Source organism: Lasioglossum baleicum, chromosome 6 (genome assembly GCF_051020765.1).
Source record: "Lasioglossum baleicum chromosome 6, iyLasBale1, whole genome shotgun sequence".
Taxonomy (NCBI): domain Eukaryota; kingdom Metazoa; phylum Arthropoda; class Insecta; order Hymenoptera; family Halictidae; genus Lasioglossum; species Lasioglossum baleicum.
Window position 1 is genome coordinate 8796383 of NC_134934.1, and position 26272 is coordinate 8822654.

Below are 26272 nucleotides of genomic sequence, written 5' to 3' on the forward strand. Positions count from 1 at the left end.
TCCAATGGAACAACTGATAAAACAAATGAAATTTCACCTGGATCGCGTTTCTCTTTCAATACTCCCACAGAAATATAAATTCAGATCACATCGCAAACACTAGCAATTTATCGATGATATCTCAACAAAAATTACCGGATCAGGAATAAATTCACTGAATTTGCAAGTGTCGAATATTTCATGACAAAAATTGTTATTTATTCGTGGTAGACTGAACTTGCGGCAACTAAATGAAATTTCACTTATTGGTTCTCGCTTTAATCTTCTAAAAAAAATCTAAATAAATAAATAATGATTGTTTCAGAGATCAACTAAAATTCACAAGTTTCGAATACTCGACGAGAAACCCACAACTCTGTCGTTTCTCTTTAAATTCCCCCATAAAAGTATAAATTCGCGGAAAGTTTCGCAGTCTAGCAGCCTCCGAATCGCATCGCATCGAACCGAGCCGAGGAATTCCGAATAAAAAGGCGGGAAAACGTTCGCGTCCTTGGTAGCGCCTGTTGTCAGCGATCGCGCGTTTACACACTTACACATTACACACATACACAGTCCATTTCACTGGCGGCGCAACAACCGCGTATATCGCCGAGGGGAAACGGAATGTTAGCACCTGTACGCGGCCGATTCGCTCTCAATTAGGTTATTAGAGGTCAGAAGCGGGGACCGGTTGTGACGCGACGACTTTCGTCTGCTCTCGCGGTCCCAACCGTCGCGCGTCGCCCCATTCATTACGGTTAATAATCATGATTAGCCATTATCACGGCTGGCTCGACTCCAGCCGTTTCCTCGGCTCTGCTTTCACCCTCCGCAACGCATAGTGCGTCGAATCACGGAACTTCTCAGACAAAAAACGAATTTTAACTCATCATCTTCCGGCCGATTATCTCATGATTTTTTGAAGTCCGTGTTTCATGGCTGAGGATTTTTTAATAAACCAATTTAATTTCATAAACCAACCATTCAACCATCAACAACGTAATCTAATAGTTTCGTTTGGGATTATTGTGCCAAAGAAGATTTTTGAGCTTCAAATTAGCCAGCAAAAAGGAATTTTTCCTTTCCAATAATTTAATTCATTTCAAAATAACATAACCGTACTTTTATAGTCTTCTAATGTTTTTATTGTTATGAGTTTTGCGCGCTCGTTTTTCTTATATGTAAATGCATAACACTCGCAGACTGATTATGTATTATTATATTTTCGGCTATTGAAGGTGCAATATCCATTGCAATTTTTCTTAGATCACCTACACAATTTATTTAACGAGACTCGAGTGGTAATAAATCAGTTGTTAGTGGACGCCACAACACGATCCAAACACAACGCGGCCATTTTGGAGCTGATTCGGTAAGCCGTTTGAACGTAAGGAACATTTTAAAAGCTATATTAACCTGTAACAAATATGTGACATTCATATAATCGGACAGTTCACTTAAAAACAGTAAAATCAATTTTATGCACTCTCTTCGTTGTTTAAAGTCATAGTAGAATGCATAATTTTCGGAGAATCTGTGACTTTCTACTGCTGAACTGTTTTAATCATTCAAAATTGGGTACGTTGCATTTAATAAAACTTTCGAACAAGGAATGTAAGCAACGAAACAAATGCTGTTTCAAATACAAGCCAGAAGACCCCCTCCAATAAGAAAAATTCGAGCAACAGAGGGTCAATATTGGGAAAGGGCTGGGTGGAATAATTGTGGAAAACGACGGGCATATATTTTCGTCGTCGCCCTTCGGCAGGTGACATCATCGTGGCGGACGATTTTTCTGGACAGCTTTGTCGAACACGCTCCGCTCCAGCGTCCCTCTCTGCATACGATTACCATTCGCAATGAGAATTAGCGGCGGCGAGAGCACTTTCGATTGCGATATACCCCGGCGACAAGCCGCGAACCGCCGCGATCACGTCAAAGAAATCGCGCTTGTTAATTATTCCGTCCGCGCGTTTCCAGCCCGGCCAGTAGTAAATATCTCTTTGGCCGAGAGCGTGCGCGCGAAGGAAAATGCACGCGGTCGTAACGCGTAAATAGTCGAGAACGTAATAATATTTATGGTTCGTCGATGGTATCGACGACGTGCAGTATTCTCCAGCCGGACAGTCCCCGCTATCGCGACCGATTCATTTAAATAAACTAATTGAAATCGCGTTACGCACGAACATCTTGAAACCGGATAAGCGATTGCTTCGAAACGGGCGCGAAAATCGGTTTAATTTGTTCAAAGAACTAATTTCCTGGCCATAAGATTTTCTCTTTCAAAATTTAATGTTGATCAGATTGTCAGCCATGTCGGAAAATAAATCCATGACGAAAATTGTGTAATTCGAAACGGTAACACGATGAAAAGAATTGAAAAATATCACCGAAGATAAAAAATAAGATCCTATTTGGTTCCTGTGGCCTGCAACTGGTACAAGCAATTTTTAATTTGTCTTTGATTTTATGGAAATTCTCTCTCGACTTTTGAACGACTATGCAACATCGAAAGGAAGCTTAGGAGCCTCATTCCGAACAATAATACCAAGAGAAACTATTAAATTCTATTGCCCAGCGTGATTTATTGATCGACGATTGAAATTGCAGCTGCCATCGAGAAGTTCATTAGGAAATCCTCGGCTGCGAATAGTAAATTTTCGAAAAGTTGCGAAACGATCGCTGAGGTGTTAATAATAAATCCGCAATCCCCGGATACTATTATATGGTAAAACTGCGTTCGATTTAGTTTTATCGCGGCCATTATTACGTCAATGTCGTAAATCTGATTTTTGATGGAAGGAAACATGAAAACCGAAATTTATCGCGCGGAACCAGCGTATCGCGACGACGGTTGCCATAATTCCTACCCCAGGGTTTCTGCTGTCCAGAGGCGAGTAAATACGAAATGACGAAAGAACGCGAGTTTCGTCAGGCGAGTCCTGTGATCGATCGGCACCGGCGGCGCTAGACAAAGAAAAACGCATTACTGTGGGAACAATTCACAATTCACCGAACGGGCAATCGTTACCCTACATAGAAACGTAACCTGCATTGTATATTCCTTGGCACGTTTACTTCACAGGCCCCATTTATTATTTCATTAGAACGCGAATTATGCTGATTGCACCACTTTCACTAGGAACAACGCTTTTTACTGCTCCCGGGATTCAATTAACCCTCTTGCCGCCCGTGGATCTTTTCACACCCATCAACATTTATTTCCTTCTCGCCGAAATCTACTTCTCCGTGACGCAATAAGTATCTGCGCATCTTAACGGTATTTCAAATTACATTTAAATATCGTCTGTTTTTCTCTGGAATCAGAAATTTTATGGTCAAGTATCTTTTGAATCCATTGTGATTCAATTCTTTAAAAATATTTTCAGATAATAATATAGAAAATTTCCAATGTAATTATTAGATGACGGATGATCTTTATGTAATTTAAAAGCGTTTTGTATCAATTATGACAAGCAGGGAGTACATAGAAATTTATTTACAAACCTTAACGATCATAATAAATAATAGAACAGTGAACATTTTTTCCCCTTTTATTTATAATTTCATTATATATATATATAATAAGTTTGGTTCCCTTGATGAAATTTAGCAGGTCATTTATTCTTTTAAGCTCCGAGTTATTCTTGTAATCTTTCTACTGTTTCCACTCACTTTTGTTCCGAACACAATCTAACGGGACATAGAGTGGATAAAAGGAAAAGCTCCGTTCATTTCCAATTTTCACGCTCCGCAAAGAAGCCGTAAAGAAAAATCCGTGCCCGAGTGACTGACAAACAAAAACCTGGGAGAATGAACGGGCAGTACGCCATAGTGCGGAGCAGGATATATCTCCATAGCGAAATTATTGTGATAATAAACGCTGCTATTTCCTCGTCGCCGCAAAAAGCACGGCAGAAAAACCTCGCTTCCTTGTCGAGCGAAACGAAGGTTGCCGGTCCCGCGAAAAACCTCGCACAGCCAGGCAAATAGATGAAAATCCCGGAGAAAATCCGCAAGGATGCTTGTAACGAGCGGCCGGCGCGTATGAAAAGTTTTCATCGTGGCGGTCACGTCAGCGTTATTAGCGATCTCGTGAATCAGCGTACCGTCATTTCAAAGGACTCGCGATTAGCTCTTTTTTCGCGGGGAAAAACGCGTACGCGTTCCTGGAAGATTCATCGAGACCGGGAATGAATTTATCGTTCGCCGTAACTCGAGTGCAAACATTTCTGTAAGTTTATTGAAACATTCGGGGAAATTGGAATCGAGCACATTTTCCTCGTCAGCTTTTGATCGCGCATTTTTCAATTGGAACAAAAAATTTATTCGAATATTACTGCAAGTTTACATTCTCATTCAGAGACTCGCAGAATTTTGGATTGTCTAAAACTTCATCTCTGTCGTCAGCTGATTGATCGCAATAGGAAAAACGGGCAAACGGAAAGAGAACTCTTTAATTTATAATTACACTTGAGGATTTGTAGATTGCAACTGAAATTCATTTCAATATTTCTGCAAGTATACATTATCATTGATAGAGTCACAGCTGACTGGTCGCAATAGCAAAACTGGGCAAACTAATATCTTTAATTTAAAATTGCACACTGTTGCATTCGTAAATTGGAGCAAGGATTTATTCGATCAAATGCAAGGTGTCGAAGACATCGGCCAATGATTACCGATTTCGACAGGCCGGGAACACCATACAGTTACGTGCAATTACACGGTGATTCAATTTCATGTAACATCTGTGATCCGATTTTCACAAACGTGGGAATTCCTATAACGCGAGTAGGCCGGTCGATATTTTTGCAATACCTAACGATTCGGTAGCAATTAGAGCATTATGTAACCGATAATTAGATCGGTATAGTTGCGCGGGGATCGATGATTCAGTACAAACGAACGCCTGGTCGTTCCGAGAAATGAGGAATATCTCGAAGCGTTCGAGATCTTTAGTATCACTGGCGAAGGATCCGGCAATCGGACACGGTGAAAAGTATGGCTGAAAGGCGGACATTAAAAATCCATTAATGTCAAACGAGTTTATGTGGTTCAGCTCTTGGTCAGTTCTATCGGGCCGATCGAGCATCCGCAATAACGAAAGTGGAGCATCGGCGAGCGAGCCGCGCGCAGTTTCTTTCGAAATCGGATCGGAGAGGAGCTAGCGCAGGAATCGAAGAAAATCTGTTCCCGCGTGAAAGGACTCCCAGGAATCCGATTCGGCCCTGTAGAACAATTAATCCGTTAGGATACCAGCTCCGGAAAGGGTGCAAGGAACGCGAGAGAGCGCGTGGGAGGAAGCCGGGGAAAGGGAAAGAGAGCATCGATTGTGTTGCAACCGGTGTCAGGTATACAGGGTGGCCCATCTGAGGTGGACCACTCGAATATCTCTGAAACTATTAACGGTATCGAAAAATCACTCAAACAAAAGTTACACGGTTACGAACATAATTATACGCCAATGCGTTTTTCGTGGATGGAAGAGTAGAGGGCATATGAAGGTCATTTTCAATTTTCATATCGGAACCACATATATTTTTTAGCGCACTCGCCAAAGTTAAGTCGGGTTTAAGAAGTTTTGGTTGCAGTTTTGCTTTTCTAATAAATACAGGCGAATATACTCGTTGGTGTAAAAAAAAATTGGTGGAAAAACGACCGCTTTTGAATTTTTAATTGGTGCGTCAAGTGGTTAGTAGACTGGTTGATCAAAAAACCATTAGTTCAGGAGATATATATTTCACACAACTTATATACCCTCTACTCCTCCATCTTAAAAAATTATTAACGTCGAATTATGTCTTCCTCGAAATCTGCGGATCTTAAGTAAAGGTGTGTTCACATTTTCTTCTATTCCAGTCATATCGTATATTTTGCAGACCCTTCCCACTTCATACACACCTTGCTCATAAAATTATTGTTCGACGCATGAACAGTTGCAACGACACACGCTCGATTCATCCGCTAAAATGTGTTCTGCCATCAGGCAATTTTTCGGTAAAATTTCGCTGAATTCTCGGATCCGGGCCACTGTGTGTCTCGGCTCTGTCGTGGCCGAGCGTTGCGTAAGCTCTCGTGGCTGTGAACGGCAGAATAGGGACGAAAGACGAAAGTTATCCGCACGCCTACATAGCCCGGGGCTGTCATGAGCTGAGTAGGATAGCTGCTCGCAGGAACCGTAGTTGGATCGGTGTTGCCCCAACCAGCTGGCTCTATCTAGACTCTAGAGTCCGTAGACTCTATCCTCTATCCTCTGTCCCGGTCTCGAGGGCTTGGCGCATTGCCGCCACTGAACTACCGGCATGCTCAAGAATCTCTCTCTCTCTCTCTCTCTCTCTCTCTCTCTCTCTCTCTCTCTCCACGTGTATGCTTCCGCGAGAAATTCGTGATTTGTATTTAATATGACGCGATACAGTCTCTGGCAGGCTGCAGTTGCACCGGATCATGGTTGGATAGCTGTACGGATTAATTCCGCGAACCCTGTAGAGATTGTACAGGGAGCGCGTAGAGATTGCTGGCATTGTGCACGATTAAACGGGATCCGTGTATGTTATAGATCAATTAAATGGAGATTAATGGTTTACACGACTCTCCTGGCTCCGATAGAGCTCCGACGTTGATGCTCGATCGGGCTCGATCGCGCCCGATGGAGATTTTAGCGCCGCTTGATGACCCCTCAGCATCCTTCCGTGAATTGCTACCTCAAGATTCTAGTACAGTGATGGCGAATCTTTTTGAAGAGTGGGACAATTATTTTTATTTCTTTTTCAAATACTAGTCCGTGGGTCATAAGCCAGTGATTTCAATTAGAAGGAGGCGGGGGGAAGGGTGCCAATTATTTAACAGCGGGTGTTGAGACCGTTTACCTCTCAACGTACGAAAATTCAAATGTACTAAATAGATCTAGAACGTTCGATCGAGGAACCGATGAAATATTGCATTGTCATCCAGTTCTGAGCTATGTTTAAAGTTTCACGCCTCTAGCTCATCGGGAAGTTAGTATAAAATCAATTGCAAAATTTGTACCGAACAGACAAACAAACAAACAGACAGACAGACAGACAAGAAAGCGAGTTAATCAAAACATGGTAAAATAATTTATTGCTAGTTAGATACTGGGTTAATTGTTATGTACATTAGCTATAAAGTACACCACAGTTTCTATATTTATTATTATAGATACTTAGAAATATCTTCCGAGGTGCGTCACTTTTCTTATGAATGAACGATACGTCGTTCTATCCGTTTCTTTTTCTATTTGCGAAGAACTTTCTTTTATAAAATATGTATTTCATTTTTTTATTATTTCGTTCAAACTTATTTAAGTACCCTCTCCCTCCTTTTTTAAAAAGTAAAGGAAAAGAGTCGAGTTATACATATACATACACTGTATACACACAATTATTATATGTATATTTATATATTGTATATGTATAATATGTACACTTATATAATTATATATTATGTGTGGACATACATATACAAGGTACCCCGTTTTAGACATACTCTTTACTTCACTGACGCTATACCCGTCGCGCATGCGCGAAGATACTGTCCAAAATCCCAACGGCTGCCGTTGAACAGTTGACCGGCATAGCAGGGGGGCAGGGAGTGCAGGGAATCACATCACAAAGACACGTTGTCGACTTGCTGCAAACCTAACCTAAATAGATCTACCTTATGAATTCTGTTGTCATACAATTATTGTGTATTTGAGGGAGCATAGCATTCAGCATCGTATAACATCACAGCGCAGTTCTTCTATTTTGAGAACCTGTATTTTATTTTCTTTATATACAATATACGTATATTCATTCACGTTTGTTTTGTAACACTCGTTTTCGTTTTTCATTTAGTACCGGTATTTGTATCTCATTTAGTATTCAGTGTATATTGCGTGTTTAGTGTATAGTGTATAGTTTGTCCAGTATATTCAGCTGATATTGTTCATCTCATATATTTGGTAAGAGTACAATAATACTTACAAACACTTATTACTAGACTGCGGATTTTATGCATTTACGATCGAAATGAACTGGTCAAATACAAAACTAAAAAGATATTAGAACAACGTCATGTTAGTATTACATTGTCTTCGACTTTTTAGTATGGTTAAAAGTGGAAATACATTTTTATCTAACGTCAATTTGTTAGAATTAACTTGGATAATTTTTATTTTGCATAAAGATCCGTAGTCTACTTATTACATCAAAAAATTTGCATTCAACGTTTTCCTTTCTATTACGTTAGACAGAAACTATCAAAAAATAAGAGAATGGACGGATTTCGGAAAAATAAAGATTTAGCGTTTATGTTAAGAAACGCGAAGAAGGATATGGGTGATAGCAGATTCTTGTTAGAGAAAATTCGTGAGAAATTGAATCTTTCCGAAGAAAGTATCAGAGTGTTAAAGCGGAACTTAGGACGTTTTACCAGCTCATTAAAAAAGAGATGGGTCAAATCTAATTATACAAAATCGAGATTTCTGGAACAAAACCAGTCGTGGTTAGAAAATGATTTTACGTTACTAGATAAGGTTTTAGAAAATATTCCAAGGTCAAGTTATGATAGTAGAAGAAACGAACCATTGGAAGAAAAATTTTCTTCCTGGGAATCGACTTCCGCAGCTAGTTGTTCCATAAGTGGTAAACAAAATATTGTCGCTAATGGAGAACCGATTATAGCGGAACCGAAAAAGTTGGGAGTAGATGATACTTTAGCTTTCTTCATTCATGGCAATTTCACTAAGGACACTTATAATTGTATACGGATGGATCTAAAAGAAAGAAATGTCGACATTTTCCCATCATATAAATCTATTCGCCACGCAAAAAAACATTGTTATCCAAAATCTATTACAGTAAGCGACAATTCTGCAGACGTTGATGTCCAAACTCTCGCCGACCATACGACGGAGAGGTTATTCAAATATTTAGAAACACATGCAGATTGCGAAAATGTACCGGAAACTCTAACCTTTTTATTCAAATGGGGCTGTGGTGGGAGTGTTACTCACTACACACGCTACGAACCACTTTTGGAATCTCGGGTCAATATCGATCAGTTTCTGTTCGCTATATGTATGTTACCATTAGTTCTAAAATCTAATGCCACTGTCTTATGGACCAATCCGAGTCCTTCGTCCACCCTATTTTGCCGACCGATGAGAATTACGTTCGAACCAGACACAAGCCCAATGGCCGCATACGAAATAAAGCAAATGGAGCAACAAATTTCAAACTTAAATCCATTTACCATCAAATTTCGCGATAGAAGTATAACTGTAAAATATGAGTTTATACTGACCACGATGGATGCAGAATCTTTTGGTTGCGGTGCTGAGTCACCAGATCAATCGTGTTCAATTTGTAAGGCGACTACGCAGACGATGAATAACTTGAATGTTATTCAAACATTACCAGTAACGATAGATTTGAACCAATATGGAATATCAAATGGCAATGCGTGGATTAGGTGCATGGAGTGCGTTTTGAATATTTCATACCGTCTCGAAATCAAAACATGGCAATTGCCAACAAGTGCAAAAGAGAAATCGAGATACGAAGAGCGCAAAAAGAGGATTCAACAAAAACTAACAGAGGAACTGAATATAAAGTTTGAGGAAGCGAAACCTGGTTTTGGTCCAAGCTATACCGGGGACGATGCGAGAGCATTTTTCCGATATTATGATGAAGTGGCCAATATCACAGGTACATATTTTTATGGGTGGATCTTTATTCAAAATAAAAATTTTCTACTCGAATTGTAACGAACTAGAGTGAATAATTTCATGTATTTAACCAATTTAACCACTTAACGCACCAATTAAAAATTCGAAAGCGGTCGTTTTCCCTCCAATTTTTTTATTCTCTATTTTCTTAAGATACAGAAGAACAAATCTTGAAATGAAAACACAAGAAAATGTTATTTTATGCAAAAGTAGTTGCACCTACTTCGCTTAACCGAGTTAACTCGGGCAACAAAAAGAAACTAAGGGATAAAAAGAATATTGAAAAATAAGCTTTAAATAAAATAAAATAACCAATTATTATAGAAAATTAAACAAAATTATACAAAATTAAAATAACCAAAACTGTAGGATCTTAAGTGGTTAATAGGATGGAAGTAATATAACAGTATTAAATTTCTGCAGGGTGTCTCAAAATTCCTTCAACATCAGGAACCTCCCATTTCCGGATGTTGAAGGAATTTTGAAACACCCTGTATATGTATAGTATTAGAATTAGTATTACATACTATGGTATTACTAATATTATAGTATAAATTATACTATAATACTATAATGTACTGTTATAGTATAGTATAATTTATGCTGTAATACTATAATATACTATGTATAATAGAAATTTATCTATATATTACGTATCAATTTAAATTATTCTATACTCTGTTTTGACAGTTTTAAATTACTCATTTTTATCATACATAGCACATACATAAGATCCGCTGTCTAATAATAAATAATATTACAGGTGTTAACAAGGAGTTGATTAAAAGACTCGGTGTCGTTTTAGTTTCTTTCTCGGGTTACAGACCAATTAATCCGAATTTATTTAAGGAATATGCAATGGAGACCTTTCATTTGTGCACTGCAAAATACGATTGGTATCATATGCCATCGAGCCTCCATAAGATCCTGTTTCATGGTGCAGACATGATAAAATGCTCAGCTGTACCAATTGGAATGTTTCCACAAGAAACATTGGAGGAAGGGGACGAATATTTCCGAGACATTCGAGAAGATAACAAGTGTGAAATGCTGACAAAACTTTTCCATTATTTGTTATGCAGTTCAGATATTTTATTATGTTCGATTACGGTAAACCGCAAAACAAACAGGACACCACCCTGTTTCGAGATTTTTGAGGACGAAGTTAAAAAATTAATGTTACCAGAAGATCTCGACTCCGAAGACGATTCTTAGTAACTAATAAACTGTAATCATAAGTGAATAAATATTTTTTGTTTATTAATAGGCAAATAATAAACAAATATGTTTGTCAATGCAGATGAATAAAAATGATTTTCTTCTAACATTGATTAATAAAAAATATTACAAAAAAGATGAGTTTTTAAAATACTGATCAAATAAATCATTTTAAATTTTTTCTAAAATCTTTTTACATGGCTATATTCTTTGATCGAAAAGTTCCCGAGATATTAGCAAAAATAGGGTTTCACGTTCAACTTTGTGGGTAATTTTCATCCCTTAGATATGGATCATTGCAGATAAAACATAATAAATTTCATTATAATCGGCGTGTTACCTAGTGTGTTGCCTAGCTCGTTTCCTAGCTTGTACATTCTTAAAAAACAAACAGTCAATGTCTGAACCATCTCATATATACTCCCAAAGAAAAAGATACGCACTTGTATCTTTCAGCAAATTATGTATATCATTTTTCTAACTAACTTCTTTTGCAATTTGAGTAATAGACAACTTTTGTTTACACAGAGCTAAAATTGTGATAATTTCGCTTTCGTTTTCACTAAACTTTTTGCCACGACCCGTTATGAGAATAGCAATACAAATTGAATACCGTAACTTCGTGGAAGCTCACGAAACACTGAAGAATATGTAAACATAGTTCCAGTGTGCTATCATTTTGTTTGTGTCGAACTATGTGTTTCCCTTCCAATTAAGAGAACTCATTGAACCAAAGTCAATCTATATTCTGTTTACATATTCGCAAAAGGTATTTACACACTACACAGAGTTTCCCCGCTAGCATAATCTTAACACGAGAAATTAACTTAATACTAACTTAATAAACCTAATAAAATTAATATGTAATCAACTTGTTTATTTTTATAAGTGAATAAATATTACTGTTATCGTGATTTCATTATTGAAAGTATGAGTATTAACTTACTTTTGTCATCCACTGTATAACAAATATAATGCTCGTCGCATAAAAAATTACTCGACGTTGCTTTGCTTAATGATTTGATAACATCGATGGGCCGTAAAAGCGTTGCGAATCAAAAGTGCCCAATTTTATTGCGCGTTGGTGCTTGTCGGCCCGGCTCGACCCGGCGTATTCTGCGAATATCCCGCACCGATATTAATAAATTAACGCGTGAACCGGGATTAATCGCGGAGATTACTGATCCGGCAAGGAAGAAGTATCCGGCAAGAACGTATCCGTCTTCATGAAATCGGCACCCATTTTTTTCATACGGAATTTGCCTGGATCTCGCGCGATTTCTCAATCACGACACGCGAAATTCTGCGCCGTGACGCGAATTTATCTTTCCCCGCTCGCACTCGATTTACATGTATACATACATCGCCGGGGTAGTCGCGGCGTGAAAAATTCGAGATCTTCAATCGGCAACCCGATGGCAGTCACGGACGTTAAATATGGCGGCGTTTTAATGTCTACGTCGCGATCACGGTTGCACGAGACACGCTTATCGGCTCGCCGGCGAACCGACCGGCCGATTTATGAGCACCGATATGCACGGAAAAGTAAATCGATGTTTTCTGCCTTCGATGAAAATGCTATCGAGTCCGACGCGAAAGCGAGAAATTTATTAAGTACGACTGTGGCTCGAATTGAAGGTTTAATCACTACGATCATTCATGATGGAGCATGGATGGAAACGTTCTTTAAGCTGAATTTAAAATTTAAACCGTTCACTTTGGACGTACATTCTGGTATAACAGAGTTTCATCCAAAATGATTATCTGGCATGATCTGGTTCCTGTCTCTTGCAATTGATGCTGAACATTTTTATTATTCACTAAACAAGCTAAAAAATTTCTATCTCTGATCTTAACCAAGAATAAATACTTTGTTAATGTAGCGTACGATTTTTTAATAATTTGAAAAAGTATGCAAAAAGTATTAAAATAATTAACTTGAATAAAATATGAATAGCTTAGGATCTTGTACGTTTCGAATTTACAGAAAAGTCCATGGTTAAGCTTGCGCACATGATAGATTGAGTAATAAATGATAGTCATCGGAATTCACTTATTTCGTATGTCGAGGGGTTAGGGAAGAAAGTTAATTTGCATTTCACTCCAGTCTATGGACATAGAAACAAACATGGCGGTGTACCCCTTCGAATGCTTCTAGGCGACAATTTTCGAGGAGTCATTTTGAACTTATGCAAAAACCGATCGACTTGTTAAAACCGCTGTGTCAGGCCCGCCACTTGGAATCCCGCGGAATCAGTTCGAGACTGCGAGACATGTGAAATTAATTTCCGTTCTTTTTCAGCCGCGTTTTTTCCCCGTGCACGACGACGGAGAGCTAATTGCGAGGCGTTTAGCGTTCGAATCGGGAGCTCTGAAAGAGAAGTCCGGGGGCCCGATCCCGCGAGCGCGAGCGTCTGACCCAGATTTTTCTTTTTGCCCGCTCGGATAGATTGCCGATAATGATTAAATCGCCTCGCTAGTTTCGTGGAACGGTCAGCGGCCACAAAGACAGTCTATCCTTAGCAACCAGGACTCCCGGCACCCATACACATACACAACCGCCTTAACGATTGTTGGTTGCACAGAGGCCGTGTGTACAGGGCAAATTACTTGCACGAGTTGGTAGTATAGTTAGTAGCATACGCGCGCGACCGACTCTGTGTTGGACTCGGAAAGATCACGCAGCCTTCGTAATCCGTGCTCCACGCCGACCATAGAACGATCCTAATCTCCTACCAAAAGAAAAACCCTATCGATGGCAGCATTTCGGCCGCTCCTATCATGTGATACTTTCTGTTTTTTCATTTATTTACCGTGCTCCTCAAACACCATGGGGCTGTTTAGCTTCACAAGTATGTAGATTATGTACAGTCCTCGACAAAATAATAAGACACCCAGCATATTTTTCAATTTCTTATATTCAAAGGTGGAAATTGTACACTCCGTTATATCCTGAATACTACATACTATCTCCAAAGTAAACACGCAAAATCTTAGGATTGTGTAGCATACCATAGCAAAGTTAGAGAAAGATATGTAAACACGGACTGACAATACTTCGACAAAAGTATATAACATTTGGCCTAGTTTCCACTCATGTGACTTCTACCATTAAGTGTTCTACTGCGAACGTATTCAGACGTTGAATCTTGTGATTTTCTTACATTATAAGTACATTTATTACAATGAAAAATAAATAATGGGTCGAGGAAAGCAGTTAGATAAAAGTGAGGTCGATCGAATCGTTCTGTTGCGCTCGGAAAAGTACAAAAGTACATTCTCGGCGAATACAAGATTATTTAAATAAAAGTCGAATAAAAGATACTTTTGTATTCGAACCTTCGAATAACGAATACAAATTTTGTATTTTTTATTCGTTATCCGAAATTTGTATTTAAATACAATTTGAAGACAATGTATTTAAATACAATTGTATTTAAATATCATACAATTTTTGCCCATCACTGAAATGAGTATACAGATATATCAGAAAAAGAAAGTTTGCATACATTCGTGAATTGGGATTGGATTATTTCTTCGTGTCATGTTTTAGCACGTGCTAATTAACTTTAATCTTGATGTTTGTACTGAAAGTGCTTCTACTCTTGTACCCATTTCTAATCCTAATCTTGAACTTCAAATCAATTATAGAATGCACTTCAAACGAGGCGTTTATCTATAGTTCATATTTACGTCTTCATTTGCTTTTCAACCAACTTGCATTTCATTTAATCCTGAGCTTGGCTCCAAGTCGTTTTAATATTCGTTTCGAATATACAGGAAATTGCTAAGCTTGCATAAATTATACATTGAGTAATAAATGGTAGACATATTTAGTCACGATGAAATTCATTTAATTCACATATCAAGGGGTTAGCGGAGAAAAGTAATTTGCATTTCACCCCAGTCGAAGGAGGTACACCTCTACCAGGAGGTAGAAAATTTGAAATTTGCCGTAACGGACCTTGACCGGGAAGACAATTGTTTTTCGCTGGATCCTTGGGCGATGGAAGGCCCGAACGTCTCAAGCGAGGCTCGCGTAATTAAATCTGAAATATGGCCGAGAAAAAAAAGGAGAAGCTGCTTGGAGTCGGTCGAGCGTCGAACAAAATCTATTCGAGGCTCATAAACCACGTTTACCGTTGCGATGCAAGATTAATCGACGCGCGCGAATGTTTTCACTGTGGTCCCACGCAGAAACGGGGAATATGCACGCCGGTTTTATGGCGGCTTTTTAATAATCAATTACAATAATTAACGTACGTACGAACGAGTAGGGTACAGAGCCGGCGCACAGTGCGGCCGATCGCCGAACTAGCTGTTCAAAAGTCCCAAAATAAAAATTGGACTTTGCGCACACCAACGCTTGTGTGACGTTTAATTATATGTATGTCTGAGAGCTCGAAACATAACAAATATTTGGCTAAAGGGACCTTGAGCTGATTTTAAGTAAACAATGAAGCACCTAAACAGTGTCTTGGTCGCGCTGGTTTTCTGAATTTGAACAGCTAGATCGGCGATCGGCCGCACTGTGCGGCGGGCTCCGAGCTTTTTGCTAACGAATTAACTTAACGAATCAAATAAACAATTAGCATTTTAAATGGGCATCGCGCGCGAAATAATTCTTTGCACCGACCGCGATGCCTCGCGGTGGCCAATGAATATTTATTAACATTTTTTGGCTGTCCGATCGGCCGGCTGACGATACGTAAGAGAAGTATGAAAGAAGGAGAACACAGAACCAGATAAAGATACCGTGCATCGTGCGTGTATGAAAAGGCGTTTCTACGGTCTACATACGCTGTCGGCAGCCTGTGCTAGTGCGGAAACTGTTGCTCAAAGCTGCAGCGGTTGCATTCGTCCGCGGCGAAATTGCACGACGCCGTTCTTGAAATGCTCGCCGGCGGACTTTACGTCGCTCGGATAATTGCGGCTCTTTCGAAATCGATATTTAGGGGCACCGGAGGGAAGACGTGATGTATAGGCTGCAACGCGGATGCAACGCGATGCAACCCGTGCAACGCGCAGCGCCATTGTGATCGATTTATCGAAAAATGGCGCAACAATCTCAGTATGATTTGAAAATTTCATTTATTCGCGTACGGTACACCTGAATATTGAGTTCGGCAGAAGTGAAATATGATTATCGAAATTGAAATAATTTTCAATTTGGAATGTCTTAGTTATGAATGATATGCAATCGAAAAGAACTTATCAGACACACGTACCAGATATTAATGAATCACGTTGTACAACAATTTTCAATTTCTAAAATAACTTTTTCTATTTTTGTCGCAGTTTTCCTACTTACCCACCGCGCGTCGTGTCTGACGCGGGCGTTGAAGTCACTGAGCGGATCCGGAGAATTGCGCGCGAATGCGAGTGAATTGTACGCCTCGGATTAAATAAAAATTTCGAATAAAACTCGACCATCAACATGAACATTTTTCGGTGAGTTTCAAATGCTTCAATCAATTTATTTTTCGTGGTTCTGCACAATGGTGGATTTTTAAAACACTTTCAAAGACACTTTAGCTTCGTTCAAAATCGAAGACTGCACGAGCTGCTCGATTGCCTGCAAGATTGCAAGTGTGAAAAGAAAAGAGCTATTTCTTTTTTACGAATTCCCGCCGAAAATGTAGAAATAGCAATTAAAGGGAATTTATGTAGATTGTAGATCCAAGTAGATCCAAGTCCCACTTTCTCTAGTCTAAAGCGGACAGACTTGGCATAATTTCCTCGGCCATTTCTACTACACCCTGCAGAATCTTACAGCCAGCGAAGCTAACTATCGTCGGTGATTTGCATAGGCTCCTCGTCTGGGCTGCAACAACGCAAGGTTGTCGAAATCTTTTCTATGTGTTTCTTTAATTGACTCGCGTGGGATTAATCAAATATAGCCGGAGGGTAAAAGCATCAGCCCACGCTTTCTTTTCTCATTACGGGAACGATGCTCGCCTATTATAAGGCGCTGCCGCGCGCAATTGATTACTCGTACACTTTATTACGCTCGTCATGGCGGCCTATTTAATGATTACGCTTCGCGGAAACGTATATTGAAATTCAACGTTAAGACAGATGCGCGGAGAATGCCGACGAGACTCGAAACACACGCGATTATTATATTCCATCGGTTAATGTATGGAATACAGATGCTTTTTTTCGTGAAGAAATAACGATGTCCTGTAAAAACTTCATAGCTCTGGTATTATGCGGATAATCTTCGTTTGAAACTCGGTTTTATCGCAAGCATTAGCGAGAGGAGAGATCAGAAATATTACATATGCTGTCGGAAGGAATTATATCGAACGCGATTAACAATTAATTTCCGACGATTGATTAACGGAGGTGAATGAGCTTTAGCAAATTGACCGAGTCATTGGCAAAAACGGAAGGCGATTTTGTAGGCATAAACGAGCCATTACTATCATTTCTTATCTGCTTTAAAGGATTCAGACAAATACCTTGAATCACCGTGAATTGCACTTCCTTCAGTTCATCTTAAGCCGTTGTCGGGTGTTGACGGAACACGAACTTCCATTTAGGACGTGGAGCTTCCACCTGAAACAATAATCAATCAGATAGGAGATTTTTTATTGTCCGAAATTTTTTGGGTGCGGGATTCGTGTTCTCAATTCTCGATAATACAAAAATGCGGGTTCCAGTGGTCAAAAACGCTAAATAAAAGATCGATTCCGTGGCTATCGCCCTCAAAAGTCCTATTTTTCTTTGTTTACGAGTAATTTGCATTATTCGGCAGTGCAATTTGCATTATTCGAAAGCATACAACTGCGCATGTAACTGTTTTCATACCTACATGCGGCCGCATAATGCAAATTACGCCTCGTAAACAAAAAAATATGACTTTTGCGGGCGACAGCACGCTAGATCGATCTATTATCTAGCGTATTTAACTACTGAAAAACCCCATTTTTGCATTATCGAGAAATCGGAACGCGAATCCCGCGCCCCTGCAATCCTTGAAACGAGTCTACCGCCCGTTTTTAATTAAATAATTGACTGATTTAAAACGGGGCTTTTTTCCCGAACAAATGAACCCTATTTTACTTCTCGCAGTTCGAGAAAGGGACGTCTGCAATCTCGCGAGCCGATCGGACACGTTCGCAAAAATCAATTTACCATCGGCAGGTTTACCGCACACGTGCACTCGCCGTGCATCCGTATCTGCGCCGTATACATATATCACGATAACGTTATTAAAGGGCAATGGAACGTGTCTCGCGCCACTTAACGATGACCAAAGGGGCCCGGTCTCCGTCGTGTCCGGAGCCGGTTGTATGAATTGGTGCGTCGAACGAAAGCGGTTGCACAATTAACGGGGGTGCCGTATGAATTATGCGAGCGTTTCGTGCACGCCGGAACCCGGTCAACCGATAAATTGATTGCGTCAAGCCGATAATCAAATTTGACAGTCATAACGGCAGGTTGATCGGCGCTCCTTGTTTCAAACGCCGCCGTAACGATGCCCGTTTCAGTTTTCCCTAATTTTCTGTTTACGTTATTCACATTTTCGCAAATTCACACACACACCCACACACACACATTCTTCCGAAACCTTCACAGAGAGGTCTGTTCTTTTTAGAATATTGTTCCAGCCGAGATTTTTCTAACATCAACCGCACCGGGAACAAGATGTGACTCTTTAAATGTATAAGACTGAATTTATTTAGATTTTTCTTAATTTTCAGAACAATACACGCTTGAATGAAGACATTTATTGAATAATTCTTAGTGGAAGGATCTCTGTAATTTGATCTCTGAAAGATGGCATTATAATTATTAATACCAACACATTAAAAATGTGCACTTTAGAAAATTGTTGGACTTGAAAATATGAATAAACTCGTGAAAGACCACAATGATCGAAACGATCAAAATCCACAGTGGCAATACCAATCGATCAGCAGTCAAACAGAAAAATAGCAAACCTCCTTGACTCCGCGCCTGCATACGCAATTAGCCTCAATCCGCCCATCGGAAAGGCACAAAAAGAACGAACGTGGATAGGAAATTACAAGAGTATAATATAAATTTAATTAACCCAGTGGGGATTGCATAATAATCCACGGAGAACAATCAAGCAGCCGAAAACCAGGTCCGTCACGCGAAATGCAACGGCGAACGGCGATCAATTGCAAAAACAATCAGAAAACCGGCCAATGCGCTGGCCAACTGCGTCATTATGCAATTAGCCGGTAATCGAGGCGTAATTGGCCGGCGTGTGGACGAAAAACAAAAAATGGGGGAGGGGAATATGGTCGTTCGGTTTACCGTCGTCCTTGCGCGGTTCGAACTGGGTCGAGCGCGCGTGCAATTCACAATTAAACCTATTAAACCTACTCCCTTCCATATAACATGTTGCAATGGCTATGTATTTATTCAAGCTGGTTCATTTGTTTGTTGCATTAACGCGAATAAGATTACTTCGAGACACTACTGTTCCGTCACTTTCGCCAAGAGCCCCTGTACAAAGAACCATCCTGTACCTTTAATTTAAACTCTAAACGTTTGAAAATTCCAATGACAACATATTCCAAAACCAACGCAAAGAATCTCTGAGAAATCGGGACAATTTTGTCCCAGTTTGTCTTGAGAATGTTAGAGCGTACACCAGTGAGAACCGCAAGGTCCCCACCATTGGTCAAACCTCTCCCCACTGCTATGTACAGCCGTAGAGTTAGTGGGCGGTATAGCGGCGGGGAGTGGACGAAGTTCTACGGCAGGCGTGGGCAATTTTGCCTCAATTGAGGCAAAACTGTCCCCACCAGCATCCGTCGTTACTATGTAGGAAGGACGCGTTTCACTTGTCGCAAGTAGTGCACAGGCCTCGTGCATCGGAGCCACGAGGAGCGCCACCGAAAGGAAGCTTGGTGGGGGAAGCAGGAGTTTGAGGGGCTCCACCCGTGCCCACGCCTGTTCTACGGCAACGATGTAGTCTAGGAGTGGGGGTAGTACCTAAGCGGGGAAATAGCCATGCGTGGCTCGCGAGCTTCATGTTGGAACTCCCTGGCGTACACTAAAGCAGTAAACTGGATTCTAGTTCATGCCAAAGAAAAATTAATTGAGTTCTCGACCGCTCGATACGACTAGAGAAATACGACCAAAGGAACCACAGACTTCTTGGACCATATGTGTATATCAGGCATGGGAATTAACTGCTCGATCAGAGGCATTTTCGAAGGCTACACCCGGCTGCACGTCTAGCTCCCTGTGACGTTCCTGGTTCTCGAGCCACTTCAAGTCGACGCATTCGTACTCTACTTCATCGTATTCCTGCCAGGAACCTTCTTCTCGTCTCGCCACGATAATAATCACCTTTAATATTGTAATGTTATGTTTAGTGAAAAAGAATGTTAGTTACAACAATTGATGTGTCCTTTTTTCTCAACCCTGCACATGAATATTCGGTAATTGAATTAAACTTTGGATACACAAAACAAGATTCGATTTTCGAAAACTTCTCGGCCGCCTTACTTGTTGTTGAGTCGTACTACTGAATTTCGTGCCACCTCCTTCGATATCATATTCTCCTAAAACAAAGTTCGATTTTTTAGAAAATTTTTCAGAAACCTCGAAAAGTGAAGTTTGTATTAGGAGAACATGATATCAAATGAGGTGGCACGAAATTCAGTAGTGCAACTCGGCGACAAGTCGGACGGTCGGAAATTGGCGAAAATTTTCGAAAATCTCGAACTTTGCGCTGGTTTTGGAATATGCTGTCATTGGATTTTTCAAACGTTTAGGGTTTAAATTAAAGGTACAGAATGGTTCTTTGGGAAAGCGACGGAACAGTAGTGGCTCGAAGTAATTTTCTTCGCGATAATGCAACAATCAAATAAACCAGCTTGAATAATACAATTGCAACATGTTATTTAAGAATACTTCTCGCGGAAATTCGCGGGAAAAAGAAAAATGCTCGGCGCCGCGTCTGTGGCCGGAGCGGATTCTCGACTCCGAAATAGGAGCCGGAGCCGGGAGCCTAGCCGAGCAAACGCGAGCCGAGCGAGTGAGAAAGTCGCGGACGGGAACGGCGCGCGGGTTATTCCGGCTTGCTTGCGAGACTTCTTCAATTTACGATTTCAGCGTACCGCTCCCGAGATTCTTCGAACCGATACTTTCCCTTGCGCGCGTTGAAATCTCTGGACGCGACGCGGATCGCGCGAACGGGCGCTGTGATCGCCGTTATACACGCTACACTTCGAAATGCTCCGAGACTGTAATAACATTAGCTTGGTGCCGAAATAATTGCGGTTTTTGTTCTTGAATTTTAAGCATAGTATTTTGTTTTATTTTCCAACTGATGGACTTTACCATTTTTACTGTTCCAATGAATAAAATTTAAGTCCTTTGTGTGCTGAAGTAGAAAGTATAACTATAAGGAATAATTTATTTATCGAATAATGTTCATGAAAGCACAGGCTTCTTTAAAGGCGGTTATCTTTGTATGATTTTCCCATCTGTCCATAATAATTTAATTTCTGTATACTAGAATTCCTCGTACATTTTGTTACAGGAAGAAGAAATTGTCTATATTTCTAAATTTGTATTAACTTTTAAAAACATCATATACGATGATATCTAGGCCCATTTTAATTCTCATTACAGGGAAAAAGGTGACATGTCAATATCAATCCCAAAAGTGTGGCCCATTAGTAGCCTGTGGATTTTATGCATCTATGATACAATTGCGTGGCTGAAATTCCAGATAGTAAAAGAGTTTATTAATTATTATTGATTTGAAAGATTAAAAGAATTGAAGAGAAAAAGTTAATATATTATCTCTAATCCATTAAGATCAATAAAGAAGGAGAGAACTTTCTATTCGGTATCTGTGTTCTGCAATTGATACAGACGATTTGTATCGTGCATAAAGATTTGCAGGTCCGTAAGATTGTGCTTGAACTTCTCGTTTAACGATCAAAATTGTCATTGCTTTAGAAGGATTCTAAGATTTTAATTTTACACACAAAAATGACCGTACATTCTCCAAACATGGCCGAACAAGTCGACAAAGTCTACGATTAATACATGGTCCAGTTCGTTTTATTTGAATTGTAATCAAGGATTACCGTCGCGACGAGGCGACCGGCGAGATATCGAAAATGATAAATTATGAGGACAAACAAATGAGAAAGCGGATCGATTATGTCGGGGGTCAGGGCTCGCGGCTAATAAATCAAACGGTGCTTTTTTTCTCACATCCGGCACGGATTCTGGATTCACCCCGCGCGTTACTCTCTACGGTCGAGGGCAATCCATTACTCTCTCGGCTCTCTATTATTATAATACTTTAGCGGATAGGTACACACACGGTCCCGTAATTACAAGTTGCTCGCGGTGGATCACGGGTAAAGAGGCGCACAATCCGGGTATGCTTGGAACTCGAATATTCGCGATGGGCACTCCGCTGTTTTCGGTGCGCGCGCGCGCGGCTGTTCGAGCCTCGTTGAAGAATTACGGCCGGGGCCGGTAACGACGAGTTTCGCCGCCGCGCCGCGGTATTTATTAGAAGTATAATTTGAGCGCCGCGGCCATTATAGAAATGAAGGATGGCGAGGAGAGACTCTGTATAATGACCCGGCGCGCGCGTTAACTATTCTTTGCTCACCGGGGACGGACGCGAAACGAGCGCGAGCATCCGGTCGCGACTCGTCCGCGTCTCGTTTTGTCTTCTCTCGTCTCTGCAGCAACGTAGCGGCTGCAGCAGCCGCGAAACCGGCGAATAAATCTCGGAAACAGAAATGTCAAAGTGCTACTAAAAGGCCGTGCTGCTGTCGGCTTTACGACCGCTGTTACAACAAAGCGATCCTTTGCGTCATCGAGAAATTATTCCGCGACGATTGTCATATTGTAATGGCCGTTGTAATCGCGACGCGTATCTACATGCTTATCTAGGCGTGTTACTTTGTCGCGGATTCGCTTCGCGGCTCTGCTGGACGTTTTGGGCGTTAGATAGAAATTCAGAATTTTATTCTGTTTCAGTTTGGGAATAGGAAGACGAGAATTCTTTCTAATATTTATATGTATAGATCTGAATAATAAATCCCAACAAAAACATGCTGTAAACAGGAGCCAAGTTCTTATGGCCGTAAAAAGTTGTGAGATCAAAGAAAATACGGCCAAGTTCGTCAGCTTAGAAATATCTCTTGCAATACTGAAAAAAGCGTTTGTAAAAATTAGTTTAAAAGAACGCTATTTAATTTTTAAAGAGTTACATGGAGGGCTAAATTATTCAAACTTGGCCGCTACCTAACACCTTTTATGGCCATTGGTTTAAAAAGTAACAGCCAAGCTTGAATAATTTAGCACTCCACTCTTTAACTCTTTAAAAATTAAATAGCGTTCTTTTAAACTAATTTTTACAAACGCTTTTTCAGTATTGCAAGAGGTATTTCTAAGCTAACGAACTTGGCTCCTGTTTACAGGATGTTTTTGTTGGGATTTCATCAATTTTTGTTGAAATTTCATCAATTATCAAGTAGGTATCAAAGAAAAAAAAAACCTTTTCTAATCTGCAAGACACAATCCAAATTCAATGTATCGAAGATTAACACTCTGCCGGCGACGCTCGGATAGTTTTCGGGTCAAATACCTCACAGTGCAGCGGTTCGCTGGTAATAATTGGAAAAGGCGCATAACTTTTTCGAATTTCAATGGAAGCTTTTAGGAGGATATTCTTGAAGGGTTATACCATCTGTATCGCCAAGTGTGGCCCCTAAACGCCTGTCCAATGGAGCGGAATCGAGACACGCCGCGCCGCCTCGGCCATTACCCTACTATCGCGCCACAGCATTATAGTCGTCGATAAGTTCAGCCGACTAATCGCTCGATCTCGGTGTACCTGTGTGTACATAATCGATTAAGATAGTGATTAATTCAGTTATCGCGTCGGAGACAGCATCGGCTTGCTATACAGTTCGCATGGGAACGTTGGGGAGGGGGGAAGGGCAGCTTGGTGCACCGCAAGCAAGCGAACTTAAAAATCAGTGAATTAATTAGCGACCGTCCTGTATACGGATCTTATCTCGCCTCTGTTTCTCGTGAACGGGACAGAAATTAAAGCGATTTTTAGAGTGTGAAAATTACTAGGTTGCCACGAACACGCCGCGCCGCCTGGGAGTTCGTTCGCCGCGCGGAATACCAGCTAATCGGCACGTTATTCATATTTAATGGACAATATTCAATATATGTTTCGTCGGCCGCCTATCGCGAAAATCTCCGCGGACTTTTTCAGCGGTCGAACGAATTATGATCGAATTCGCGTGGCTCTCTCGTGCACTTCGACGCCGGGTTTTGACATTTTCATCGACTCTCTCCGGGCGAATTCATGCATCGTGATATCCAGCGAGCAATCGAGATGGTTGCCACATCGAATATATGTATAATATATCACCACGCGTGTCCGCGCATTCCAGGAAAAATATCGATCGATGCCGCCGAGATCGGTCCAAAGTGCTCTTTTGGATGACCACAATGCGACTCGGCCATTTTGCGATTCATACAAGAAGAGAAATTATCTCTTTATCGTTCACAGTAATAAGAACAATGTCTTCGGACACCTAACGGGAATATTCCACACTTTTTAACCACTTTACGGTTGACATTCCATTTTTGAATAAAATCGATACAGGTAACATTCATTTAACAAATATTGATTTCTACAACATATAAAATATATTTAGTATTTTGGATTAGAGTAAAATTAAGTAAAAAATAAAATATTGTAACCAATAAATTAGAGGTAATAACATTAGAATATATTATTCGTTTTTCAAGCTAAAATCAATGTAAAATATGGTCCTCGAAATATATCTGTTGCGACTCTGTCTTTCTAAATACATAAATAAAGACATTAAAAAAGATGGTTCGATTGGTTAAATTTTGTTCATCTTAAATGAGCGATATATTAATTTGATTAAATTAATATGAATAATTAATTAATATATTAAATTATATTATAAATAAATTACGATTTGTACATTTTATTTGTGGAAATGCCTGAAAAAATTTATCTCGACGGTTCTGTACAATACTGTGCATAGAAGGCTTGCGAAGAATCGATCACAGTGCACGCAGATGCACAGCACGCTGCGTGCACCGCGCCGCACCGCATTTCGCTCGGGGACTGCTCGAAACACTGGGTCAGTATATCCAGTCTCCGTTTCATCTTCCATTCCTATAATAGTCGAGACTGGTCCAGTCCGATCCGGTACTTGGCCATTGCAGCGCCGCGCCGTAGGCTCCTGCGGCGTGCATAGACCGTTGTACGGTTACACCTCGACGTGTAGCTAAGCCGTGGAAAGTTTTTACGATGAACGATCACGTCGCATTAACAGCTCTTTCTGTTGGATACCCCGGCGATCGTAACGCTTGCCTGGCGTCGTTAGTATTTCTGTTATAGTGCGCGTCCTTTGGAAATATTCGGGCCACGCGGACATTCGAAATGAGTATTCGCATTGACTGAAACCTCTTCCTCTGTCGATTCAATTTTTGCAATCGACATTCATCCTTTTTCAAGTCAAATTCAACCTTATACAAACCAATTTCACCTTTTACAAATTATACATATTTTTAAGTAAGCAAGTTAAAGTAATTGTTAGGAAATTCAAAATTTTATTTATTTTCAAAGACGTAAATCAACTACTTATTTAAAAGCAATACCCATTCGTTAATTTTGTGATGTATGAACACTGTGTGCAGATATGTACTATGTACATTATATTCATTGTAGTCATTTTCTAATTAATAAATTCTAAACATGAAAGTACATATGTATTTATTGAGACGTATTGAGTATGGAGTCTTACGTTTTTAAATAAATATATAATTGAATCTAAATAAATAAATATATAATTTTAAATATTCTCTTAATGGGTAAAATTAATTTGCGAAAGGGTAAACGTGACTCACAGAAAGGTGAAATTGGAGTGCAAGACCTACATTATGTGAATAACTGAGAATATTTTCACTCTTTTTCAATTGATCTGTCTATTTTTATAATAATTGCATAAAATCCGCAGTCTATTAATAACTAATTGCTCAAGCATTGTATCTTGAGCCGAATAATAGCCGAACAATGGGTACAGGTACATGACGTACAGTTTCGATGAAATACTATTTTAAATGAGAATGTTTCAAGAAGATGTTTTTATTTTGTATTAACTACTCAGCTCCTCATCAGCTAGTAATCAGCTGCTCACTTAATTTAATTTCTGTTTCTCAGAATTGAATTAGACAATCTTAATGTCGCATGAATATCCGCAGTCTAGCAATTTCCTTTGCAGACGAGGGAAAACGGAGTTCGTCGTTGGCATTTCGGAC

The 26272-nt window shown here is 40.1% G+C and overlaps 1 protein-coding gene across 1 annotated transcript in view; it reads right to left on the minus strand.

Moving 5' to 3' along the window:
• The window catches only part of LOC143209974 (uncharacterized), a 153656-nt gene that overhangs the window by 80783 nt on the left and 46601 nt on the right, over window positions 1-26272 (minus strand). The window contains exon 2 of the mRNA XM_076426344.1: window positions 17395-17491. The gene's annotated coding sequence lies outside the window, so the exon portion shown is untranslated. The remainder of the gene's footprint in view (window positions 1-17394; window positions 17492-26272) is intronic.